The sequence below is a fragment of the Tamandua tetradactyla genome, chromosome 6, assembly GCF_023851605.1.
Source record: "Tamandua tetradactyla isolate mTamTet1 chromosome 6, mTamTet1.pri, whole genome shotgun sequence".
Taxonomy (NCBI): domain Eukaryota; kingdom Metazoa; phylum Chordata; class Mammalia; order Pilosa; family Myrmecophagidae; genus Tamandua; species Tamandua tetradactyla.
In genome coordinates, this window is record NC_135332.1 from 11,105,771 (window position 1) to 11,116,276 (window position 10,506).

Consider the following 10,506-nt stretch of genomic DNA (forward strand, 5'->3'; position numbering starts at 1 on the left):
TTTTATGCATTCTTGGAATTACGAAACTACTTATTACCAGGAAAGTATTGGTCTATGAAGTCCATATAATTACAGTAGATATTTAATTTACTCAACTTTAGTAGGTTGTATGTATTATAGAAGATTACTATAATTCCCTTTAATTATCAGTGGAAAAAATAGGTTGAAAGATATATTTCCCAGACGACTTGGGGGACCATTGTCAATCTTCTAACATATACCAAAATTATAACATACGCAAAATAGTCAAGCATAATTACCAAGGAAAAATCTGTTAAGACAAATACTTCGATTGATCATGTTTACTCAATTACATTAATAGCTTTCAGTAGTTTTTGTTTATGATGTACAATGGAGCAGGTGTGGTATTCCAGAACAATTCATCTTATTTATGTTTGAGACATGCAACTGAAATAGCCCTGCTAACCATATGTTTTTGGTGTTTCACTCATCTTGTAAAACTTTGGAGGGAACCCAAAATAGTCATATCACAGAACACAATATCAACCTTTCTGTACAACCTTGAATTGTCTGAGCATCTACATGTATTACAAATATATTCCCTAGGCAACATTTCCTCTTGAGTCTAATTAGATTCCTTCTGTGTATTTACAAACAGGAAGCAACAGGGCTGTGACTTCACAGTCTTTACCCAGAGGCCTCCCCAATTAGCATGAGGTATTGGTGTTATTTGGGAAGGGACATTGGGGTCACTGGAAGGTCTCTGTGTGACAAGGTCAAGCTCTGTTTTTTCCGTCTATTAAACGTGATATTTTGTTTCCATATTACTAAGTCAAATAAAAGATACTTTCTAGTAATTTTAATGATATGATTTCAATGGTCTCAAAAAATGGGTGGCTAATAGGTAGTAATCATAATTTAGAGATCAAGTAAATTTGAAGGATAACTTGTTTGATAAATAATAGCATTGAAAAGTTCCCATTAAATGAAGATGAATATTAATTGGAATAAAATGTAAAAAGCTGCACATTTTCAAAATTTTAAGAAAGCAGTGACCACTTATAAAATAATACCATTCTCATAGCTTTCTGAAAAATATTGATGGTCTAGCTCCATAAAAGACAGATGGAAGGGGGTATAACGTAGCTCAATGGTAGAATTCTCACCTGCCATGTGGGAGACCTGGGTTTGCTTCCTAGTCCATGTACCTCCCCAAAACAAACCAATAAGACAAAAACAAGCAAAACAAAAACAAAAAATTCAACAAATGGTGTTGCAGTAAAAGGACTAACATATGGAAGAATAATGAAATGTTCAACCCTACCACATAGCATTCAAGAAAAAAAAAACAAAACAGATGGAGGTTCTAAGATAATTCAAGTGAGAAAAAGCTTTTCCCATTGTTTAGGGTAGGAAACTGTTTTAAGATAGTCAACTTCATTTTACCACAACCTAAATTATTGTAATAAAGACCCTTCAGGTTACTCAAACTTGTTCACATTCTTCTGAATTTTCTTTTAGGCTATAACATATTTAGATGATTTATGGAGACTATGTTGAATTTTTATTTGGTATTGATAAGAATATATGCTATGTAGATACAGGAAAGCTTGAACCTGCATTATTTTAATTAAAAATGAAAATAGCTATTTAGCTATTAATAGCATTTACTCTATATTCTATGTTCATGATTTAATCTATGTTCATGATTTTATTTCTAATAGAGCAATACAGGCCTCAGCACAGGATCTCCTTTATTTAGGTGCCACCACAAGTGAAACAAATAGGGAGATACATTTTCTGATCCTGAAGCATTAGTTTACAATGGCTGTTCTGCCTATTGTTAAAATAATCTGAATATGAGTCTGGATAGGATTTGGTTTTTGCAGACATTGCTGGAGATACAGTTGGCTCAACAATATTGCTGAAAATTAGCAAACACAAATCTTTAACTGCTTGCCTGCTGTTTCTCAGTTGCATGATCCTCGAAGAGGCAAGGTTATGAATTTCTTATTAAGCTATCATTTTAACTTGAGGGCACATTCTATCTGTTCCTTACTCTGACTTTTAGTAGTGGAAGGCGTTTGTAACACACAAAATGTAATCTTGAATTAATTTTCAATTCATCATTTCCAATCGCAAGAAAACTTCTATTATAGCACATACATAGACAAAGTTTACATATTTTTACTATATTACAAGTAATTGGTACATAGAGAAACTTAACAGATTTTGAATTAACCTGATGGTAAATATAAACTTACCAGTTTCCAATGTTCCCATACATTTCACATTTAACCATTATTTATAACTATTATAAGAATGAATTATGTTTCAGAAATTGTTAACCTTTTTACATGGGTTTTCTCTACCTCACTATTAATGTAGAGATTGTGACTACAAATACCCTTGTTTTAGATAAGGAGAAACAAAGGCTATTGATAGTGTTGAAGGCAGTGAAAGGTGAGGGGTTAGAAATGAGGTGGCGTTTCTTGAAGTGACAGGGAAAGGGGTAAATGTAGCACAATTACTATCTTCCTAGGAATAAGCTTTTTTCAACATTTTCCTCAGAGAAAAATAAGCAGAGACTTACCTACTTATTATAACAACTGTGAAGCAACTCACAGATCCCAGAAGTATGGAGCTAAACAGGCTATGAATGTTATAAAATTGTCCTTTTATCTATATTTCTATAATCACAGTTTTGACTTTCCATTTTAGGGTATTCATTTAGATGAATGAATGTTTAGATGGCTGCATGTTTGTTTTTGGAATCTATGAAGCAAAAAATGTAATTCTGAAGCTTTGGTGGAAACAGTATTCATTCTGGAATGGGTGAGTTAAAATATACATTAGATCAACCGACATTTCTGGAAAACATAGGATCTGGAGATTCAATTCATGGACATTGTTTTTTGATAAACTTGTTTATATTGGATTATCTTTTAGAGTTTGGAGCCCTGTATACCACATATCAACTAGAGCATTCCCACTACATGGGCTGGAGAAATTTCCAGCTGTTTTGTTCTGGGGTGGTTGTACTCGGCTGCTCTACCCAGTTTGTGGGACTTACTTTGTAAAGCCCCTTTACTCCACTCCTCTGGAAGGCCATAGTAGGAAGTATATAATCAAACACTATTTTCAGTGGAGCATTTTGCTGCTTCTCAGAAGTTACGGAAGGAACTTCAGTGAGCCATGAGATCAGAGACTAGAGAAGGGGTGTGGCTGAGAGGACGCTGCTCTTTCTTACCCTGGTAGATTGACAGTGTGAGGGATAATAGAATTCTTCATCTCTACTTCATGTACCTCTAGACCCACAAAGGCTAAGATTTTTAACCTTGTAAGTATTCAATAGACTAAGTAAGGTCTCCAAACTTTTAGTGTGTCACTTTAAGTCAATCTTAAGACAGTGTCCAGAGAAGGCTTTAAAAAGTACGTGATCAATGAAACCCTAGAGAGTTTTCGTCCTCCAGCTGATTTCCTATGTGAGCCTGAGGTTAACACAAGAAGCCACAGTTGGGCAAAGTTGGTGAGAGTTAGAGAGATGGTTCTTAGAGATGCCAAAAGAGGGGGCAATGCCGTGAGGAAATGGTTAGTTCATAAACTCAGAGAAACCAGACACTTAAAATTCTCTTTGTAGGAGAGAACAGTTGAGGTCAGTAACTAAGGCAAGTTATGGGCATTGTTTTAAGAGGAAATGGGGAAAAAATTGGAAGAGTAAAGGAAATGCAGTAGCATGACTTGTGAAAGGATTTATGGACACTTGATGTTGAGATAACATTTGATTTTATTTATACTCTTTGTGTTTGGAAACTGGCCCTTACTGGTTCTTGTGGCCTTTTCCCCTGGTTAGGAAAAAATCATTTCAAACTTAAATACTCTCTTTTAACCCCTAGGGTTAGCACTATGATTAATAGGAATTTTGAAAAAAAAAAAAAAAAAAAGAAATCCCAGGCTTACTTTTTTTTTTTAAGTCTTTTTAATTGAGAAATATAATATACATACAAAAAAGCAATACATTTCAAAGTCATTTTAACAATAAGTTACAGAACAGATTTCAAAGTTTGTTATGAAATAGTCTTACAGTTTCAGGTTTTCCCCTCCAGCTGCTCGAAGACGCTGGAAACTAAAAGAATTATCAATATAACAAGTCCACAGTCATACTCATTTGTCAAATCCTAATTTCTCTATTATAACTCCTACTCCTCCTTTGATTCTCCCAATCTTTTGGGGTTTTTGGGCTCTGCCCATCCAAACTTTCTGCGTTGGAAAGGGCTGTTGATAATGTGGGATAGGGGGATGGAACACGTTGATAGCCTTGGAGAGGCCGGTCCCTCTGGGTTTCAGATTTTATCTGGCCTAAGAACCATTCAAAACCATTATTCAAAGTAATAATCTTAGTGCGTGAAGCTTCTGTACAATCTCGGAGTCATAGGTATTCTGAGGGTTTATCAGAAGTGGTGTTAGTTGGGGTTTGGCAAACCCTGGTAATTAGCAGTATCTAGGAGAAGAGTCTATAAGAAGAGCTTCCAGAATAGCCTCTCTATTCCATTTGAACTCTTAGCCACGGATACCTTATTTTGTTACATTACTTCTGCCCCCTTTGGTCAGGAAGGTGTTGTCAATTTACAGTACCAGGGCCCGGCTCATGCCCTAAGCTTATTTTGAATGAGTTGAAGCAACCAGTTAAATTGAAAACAGAACTCTAAAGAGAAGCCTATGTCTGCTCTGTTGAGTGTATTCATTTGCAAATTCCCTTTTCACACTATGTGTAACATGTAAATCACTTACAATGGGATATGCTTTACAGAATGAATTAATCTTCTTTTTCAATTCTTTAGCTCTAAATAGAATGAACTTGTTTAAAATATTCTTACCCCTTTTACTTGGCCAATATTAGTTCCCAATTGAGTATAATCTTGTGGTTTAAAGTGAAAAGGGAATTTTTGGAATGACCATAACACCCTGATTGTGAAGCCCAGTACAGAGATCTAGAAAAGAGATCTGTAGGCAAATTATAGTGATAAGTCAGTGAGTAGGCTAAATTGAAGCTTAAGAACCCCTATTGAAGTTTGAATTGCAGTTTTTGTTTTGTTTTTCTTCCTCACTCTGTGTCCTCCTAGGCAAACTTACTTCTCTAAGCTAAAATTGCATGTTCATTGTTGTAACCCTCTGATCTTTGGAAAGTCACCTTATCTCTTGTAGCCTCAGTTTCTTCATCTGTAAAATGGAGATAATAATAGGACCAATCCCCACAGAGTTATGTAGATTAAATAAAATAACCTCAAATTCGTAGGACAGTAAGCTCTCAACAATGTGAGCCTATCATTATTAAAAGCAATGAGATATAGTAATTAAATCTTATTAAAATAGTTAGTAGTCTTAAGTACTTGAAGGAAATAAATATGACCATGTAATTAAAAAACAAAAAACAAAAACAAAACAAATGTGACCAAGGAAACTGTTCTAGATAAGGACTTAAGGAGGGCTTCTCTGAGGAGATGCTAAGATCTGGATAAGACTTCATGAAAAGATATTCACCTCTAGTGGTAGCCAATTAGTATTTAATCCAACTAAATACTACAATTAGTTCATGGGACTGACAAAAATAAAAGTTAATAAAATGTGTCAGTGGGGGAATGGAAATACAGGCTCTTAGAATGGAATCTTTCTAGAGGAAAGATACACTGACTTATTCTAGGACCTCTATTCATACCTCTAGAATATTACTTGTTATGGGTTGAATTTTGTCCCCTAAAATATGTTGAATTACTAATCTCCAGTACCTCAGAATGTAATCTTGTTTGGAAAATGAGGTCTAGAGATGGCATTAGGCTAGTTAAAATGAGGTCATACTAAAATTGTCTGGGCCCTTAATCCAAAATGATTGGTGTCCTTATAGGAAGGGGAGAGAAAGCACAGATGGATGAGGGGAGATGGCCACGGATGGCGGGCAAGCCACTGCCAGAGGTCAGCAGAGAGGCATGGAAGAAATTCTTCCCTATAGACTTCAGAGGAAGCATGCTATTGCCAACACCTCAGTTTCATATTTCTAGCCCCCAGAACTGAGATAATCTATTTTAAGCCATTATGCTGGTTTGAAACAGTCATGTACCCCACAAAAAGCCATGCTCTTTTCATCTATTCTTAATTTAATCTATTGTGGGTAGAACGATTGCTCAGTTTCCATGGATATGTGACATACCCTACTCAAGGTGGTTCTTTATCTTTTACTGGAATTCTTTATGAGAAGGATCTCAGAGCACAGAGATGCAACCAAGTGGAGGAGACAGAGAGAAAACACCCTGGGAGATAAAGAAGGCTCCTCAGAAACTGAGAACCATTTTGAAACCAAGGCTCAGGAGCGAAGGCGCAGCAGATGTTGCCATGTACCTTCTTGTGTGACAGAAGCACCCCAGGTGCTGGCAGCCTTTCCTCACAGAAGTAAGCATCTTCTTGATGCTTCAACTTGGATACTTTCACAGCCTTAGAACTGTAAATTTTTAATCTAACAAATCCCCATTGTAAAAGCCAATCCATTTCTGGCGTTCTGGCAGCTTTAGCAAATCAGAATGTCCATCCAGTTTGTATTGCATTAAAGCAGCCCTAGAAAACTAAGCCTTTGCCTAGAGACATAAGAGGCCAAATATATGGGTACCATATTATGCCAGCATTGTTTTTTTTATTTATTTGTAAAAGTAATTTATATGTTTAATTTCCTTGGCTGCTCAAGCAAATACCATGCACAATGGGTTGACTTAAAGGGAATTTGTTGGCTCATGGTTTTAGAGGCTAGCGGTCCAAATCAAAGCACCATCAAGGTGATACCTTCTTCTGAAGACTGACATTCTGGAGCTGACTGCTGACATTCTTTTGTCCTCATTTCTCTGTCACCTTATGGCCTGGTTCCTTTGACATTCAACTCCTGTCTTGTCCCTCTGGCTTCTTCTCAGTTTATAAGGGATACCAGTGATAGCATTAAAACCCATTGTCATTGAATTGGGTCAAACTTTAATTGAAGTAATTTTGTCAAAGGGCTCCATTTATAATGGGTTCACACCCACAGGAATAAATTAAAAACATGTTTGTCTTGGGTACATAGTCCTAAACTATTACAAATATTAAGGATGCTTATGTCTTAAAAAAAAAAAAAAGAATAACCTAAATGTGCATCAATATAGAGATTGGCTAGTGAATTTATGGTGCCTACATGCAAGGAAGCTTTTCAGAGATAAGGGGAAGATTATATAATCATCAGTCTTATGATTCAAATGTTGCAAGATAGTCAATTCATGATTATATTTCTGCTTCTTAGACATTTTGATCACTCTGTGTTCTATGGCAAAAGGGTATAAATTTGTTTGACTTTACTGTATACCTCACCTTATAGGTTGCTATCACTGAATCAAGTTGCTATTGCAGAATTTAATTTTGGCATTCTTTCTAAGTCATCACCTCAAAAATGTTCGTACTTCCATACCTTCTCTTGGAGACAGCAGTCAGGATACCTAGTTTTTCCCATTCTACAAACAAGCTATGAGATCATGGAGAAAGTCATTTTGCATAAAAATCCCCATGCCAAAGCTTGATATTTGTTCTGATATTTTCCCATGAAGCCTATATTGCACTGTCTGCAACTGGATCTGAGCTCGTGACCTTGTGTGAAGCTTGACTCAATTTGCAACTCTACTCTTCAATTCAGAAACTTGTGAGCACCTGCCATGAGTCAAGTTCAGAGCCTGGGAGAGTGGATGTCATAAAGATACATAAAATCTGAACTTTGTCTTCAAAGGACTTTCATTTGAATGAGGTGTTTAGGTATGATATCAGGGAAGGGAAGTCACGTCTTCAGAAAGTCAGATTGGACTAATACTACAAGGTTTTACAAACAGCAAACTTGATTTTATGATATTAACAACTGAATTTGAGCAGTCGAGCAAATCTAAAATACAGACCTCCTGCTTCCAAATTCAATGCTTTGTTTAACTTAGTGAAGCATTTGAGTGATGGACAATTGTTTTTTAATCAATATGATTTCTCAAGGGATAAATAAGGTCTTCTTCATGTTGATAGACTCTTCTATAATTTTAATAAGTTTTGGGTTTTAATGCTTTTCCAAACCATTTTTAACATCTTGGGACAGTTTGTGCAACTAAACTTTCAATGCCTTAGATACACACTTCAATTCCATATTCAATTTTCTTTTTTCCTCCAGGTTACTAGAGAGATGGTATTAAAGAAGCTGTGAATAGCTAAGGTGTATTTAAGTCAAAGTTGACCAACCACTGTCATGGCCATACCTTAGATATTTAAAAAATACCATACTAACTACATCTATGAATTCTTGATCTCCAATATCTCCGTGTTGCACTTGGACTCATCCTGGCCATCTACATCACTCACCTTCTGACTTGATCTGCATCACCATGATTCTTCAAGTTTACTGTCTCTCTTCTGGTTTCATTTCTTCCCCAACCTAGCCAATACCTGATGATATAGCATGTCAGACTAGCTCAGGCCAGTACCTTGTTTTACTTATTTTCTCTATCTTCTGCCCTACAAATGATGAACAATGCTGATTTTGATGCCTGAGTTCTCTGCTCTCATTTCAGAGCCTCCTGAGTGCCTTTCAGGGAAATTAGGAAGCAAATGTAGGCCATGGCAAATTTTATCTTGATCTCACATGTGTTCCAGCTTAGCTAAATAACTGTCTTTTTCACTATTAAAGACCATCTCAAATTTCAAACATTTTAGAAGTCTATACTTTAAATTCCTTTTTACTCCAAGGAAACGAGTAACTAATGAGACTGGTTGGAAGTAATGGTTAGGCCACTTCTACTATTCTTGGTTCCCAGATCCCGAGGTTCTAGCTCTCAGGGCACAGCCCCTTATGCCAATGACTTGAAATAAAATAATAAACTGCACCTTAAAGTGCAGAGAGTCTTCCCTAATGGGACACCTTGGCTGCACCTTTCAGAGGCCATTCCAGTGACCAGCCAGTGGGGCCAACTTTACCTACTAGTTCTGTAAAACTTAGGGTCCCAGGGAAATGTTTTAACTTCTGTCTCAATCAAAAGGAAAAACTGTATTTAACAGTGTACAATCCAGGTTGGGTAATACACATATTCCTCTTTATACCAATGAAGTCATAAACATGATTACTTATATCAATCCATATGTGTATATATGTGTGATGTGTGCGACTCTTTCCAATTCTGTTTTCAGTGACATCATATTACCCTGAAACTGGCCATGGCTGGAGTATTTATACCATGGACACTGGTCAACACTAAAGACAAAGGTTTTTATTTTTTTTCCTGAGAGAGAGCCTGTTTACCAGCACTCTTGAGTTTTTCTGGTGGCTCTTTTATTGGCTCTTCCCAGGGAAATCAGATATTATAATTCTCTACCATTCACATTTCTAGTACTCTAGTAAGTGATCCGGTTTCAGAATTCCATCCTGAGGGGATATTTCCTGGAACCATTTCTATACCAACTATCTCATCTTGTTTCCCTAGAAACTAACTAAAAAATTTTAGTACAAGTACCTGAAAGGTTTAGGAGGTGAAAGGGTGAGAAAGAAGAAAGATACACCAGGAAATTTAAAGTGGAGGAGGGTTATTTCTGCGCTCCCGGGCAGAACTCACCGAACCCAAGATGGTGGGAGGTGAGTGCGCACGTGAGCTTCAGCGCAGGCAGCTTTTAAGGATGGAAGTCAGGTAACATCCAGAAGGGGTGGTTCATTAGTTCCTGAAGTCAGGTTGGGAAGGGTGACACAGCCTCTGCAGCTCCAGTTGCAGTGCTTTTCCCCATTCCCCCGACCTAACAGTACCCTTATGTGATAGGTAACCACAGGAAATGCTGGTGGGAGAGTAGAAGATGGAAATAGGGAAGGGAAGTAGCCAACACTAAGGAAGTGGAGCTCAGTTTGGCTGGGGAATCGTCATACACCATGCGAGACAAGCCTCAAAGTTTATCCCAACTGAGGGGGGTGGGTTACCTGGTGTGTAACTTATAAACTTCCTGTATCTCACTGGTTAAGAGCTGCATCTGGGTAATTTCTTGCCTTTTGCATAGGCAGATCAGGCTCTCCATGCTAGAAATAAGCCTGCAAGCAAAAGAAGAAGAAAAAAAAGTCGCAGGTGTTTATATTTAACAGCCTTTGCATGAAGGAACCAACAGCATTTACTACAGGAAGTAACACATTTATTTTCCATGATTTTCTTGTACGTATTTGGCACAGTTTTCATTCAATTCCTATAAGTACTAAATTAAGCCCTTGAGACCTCAGCAAAGGGAAATCTACCTAAAACAAAAAACAATGGGTCACACAACTGCAGGCTCTCTTAAGGAAGAAAACAATAGTAATACAAAATAAAGAACAACATTGGTAGCAGGAAAGAGACTCGGATAGAATCTACGTTTCAATACTGCTTGTTAAAGAATAAAAATTGGGCAATGACAAAGGGATTATGGAACAGGTGTTAACAACTAATACCAAGATCTAAAACTCTCTAAGCAAAGGGTCTGAATTTGGTGCAGAGA